The following is a 2,080-nucleotide window of genomic DNA, read 5'->3' as shown; positions in this document are numbered from 1 at the left end:
CTGGCCTACCCTGCACCCCCTTTTACTTGTCTCTCTCTTAAAGCCAATATATGCTTACATTCTGGAGGCTCCATACAGAGGGTGAGACACAATTGCTGAGCCTCCGGAGGCTTGCAGAGGCCAAATCGAGCTCCGTACCACATCACCATGCGCCTCCCAAATGTTGTAACAATGCAGAGGGCTCTATATACAGTAGCTCTGTATAGCTCCGCATTGACATGATTGGTTGACGGTAGGTGGGGGTTCTGTATAAACACAAACTCACTTCCTTGACATCTTCCTTCACAATAGCTCTGCTCAGCTCCACGAAGCGCAATAACTATGAATGCCCTGACTTAATGCTGTATGGCCACTGCAGATGTCGGATTGACCATGCAGAGCCTTTTACTTGCCTCTCTCTGTCTCTCTCGCTCTCTGTCTTTGTCTTTCACTCTCTCTCTCCTCTCTCGCACTCTCTCTCCTCTCAGCATGCTGGTAGACAAGCTCAACATAGCGCCTGAGGAGACGGAGTGGTGGATCGTCAACCTCATTCGCAACGCCAGACTAGACGCCAAGATCGACTCCAAACTGGTGAGACCATTGGAGTGTGAGATTCGCCAGTAGGAAACTTTTCAGCACTCCATCTTGATTTTTTTTTTCAATGCTTGAATATGTTTTCTCATCAAATGAAATACTTATCCAAGCTCCACAGGTGTTACTGTTTATTCAGACAAGATACTGCATGGTATCAGGATGTAAAAAAAGCAGACATTGGGCCTGTTCGACATTGCAGCAGACAGTGCCCGACTGACTGCCGACTGATTGATCTACAAAATCCCCTTGCATCATAAGTAACTACTCATTTTTATTTGTAGATCAGTCAGTCATTCATAATTTACCCACAATGCATCACGGATTTGATGCTTTTGAACACGGGCTTTGACTTCATTGGTGTTTTTCTCTACTTCAGGGTCATGTGGTGATGGGGAACACTGTGGTGTCGCCGTACCAGCAAGTGATTGAGAACAAGAGCCTGTCGTCCAGGAGCCAGATGCTGGCCATGAACATTGACCAGGTCGCAGTTGTAAATGAGAACTTGTTCTCAACTGGCTTACCTGGTTAAATAAAGGTGAAATAAAATAAATCAAAATAAATAAATTAAAATTGAGAAGAAAGTCGCTACTAGCAACCGGAATGAGTTACAACACCAACCCCATTAAGTCACCCCATAATTATAAAGTGTCCAGGGCTATTGAAATCCTTGGGCGGGCTGCCTAAGCGTTTTTTCGGGCCACCTACGTTTTTTATTTATTTATTATAATAACAAGTTTTTATCTCTTAGCTCCATGGAGATTGTTTTCTAGAATTACAGGAAATTGGCTTAAAATTGCCAAAATGTCTCTACATCGCCAAGATGGGGGGCCTCTGCATAGTTGGTAAATGTATAAGGTTTAAGGACTTAATGGTGCCTGGACTAGCTGGCGAGTGGCTATTAGCAACGGTATAGTTGTTTCACGCCTGAGAGTGCCTATAATTACGCCAGCTGGCTGCCTACAATAATTACATACAATAATTGCCTACCATTCAGCTGTTTTCTAACCTCATTGTCTGAACCGTTAACGTTAGGTAGCAAGTGGCTACTGCGCTTGAAAATTAGCAAGCTTGTTGCAACCTGGATAGCTACTTGTAAACAATAGCTGGAACGACCGAGCGAACAGACGCGAACTGGCTGAGTCAATTCAGTGGCTAGCTTTGCACTTGGCTAGCTAATAGTAGCTGCTAGGGGTAAGTCATAACCTACACTTGTGTTTTGTTTTTTTCATATTGATAGCCCGAGTCGCTCAAGGAATTCGGGACATGGGTGACTAGCTAACGTTAGTTTGGCTCTCTCTGTGTGTTCGTGCTGTGTGTTATGACGAGGTGCCCGGACGTTTTCACGGAATAATACTGCACCTAGTTAGCTAGCTGAATAAACTGGGTTAGTCTATTCCTAGAAAACATTGAACCGCTGTAGTTTACAACAATTATAGTTTCTGAGGTGGAAGTTGGGAGAGTTATATTTGGGAGTTGTGGCTCTCTCCTTTCCCAGATGTTTAGTTCA

The 2,080-nt window shown here is 44.1% G+C and overlaps 1 long non-coding RNA gene across 1 annotated transcript; it reads left to right on the top strand.

Annotated features, from left to right (window-relative positions):
- The first annotated feature begins 227 nt into the window (after window positions 1-227).
- LOC121554042 lies at window positions 228-1,495 on the top strand. Its single transcript, XR_005997617.1, has 3 exons — window positions 228-570; window positions 684-830; window positions 950-1,495. It is a non-coding gene; the product is annotated as an uncharacterized LOC121554042 (long non-coding RNA).
- Window positions 1,496-2,080: the final 585 nt, after the last annotated feature.

The sequence above is a fragment of the Coregonus clupeaformis genome, chromosome 38 (assembly GCF_020615455.1).
Source record: "Coregonus clupeaformis isolate EN_2021a chromosome 38, ASM2061545v1, whole genome shotgun sequence".
In the NCBI taxonomy this organism is placed as follows: Eukaryota; Metazoa; Chordata; class Actinopteri; order Salmoniformes; family Salmonidae; genus Coregonus; species Coregonus clupeaformis.
Note: the sequence above shows the minus strand (reverse complement) of the source record. Positions and strands in the feature narration are given on the sequence as shown.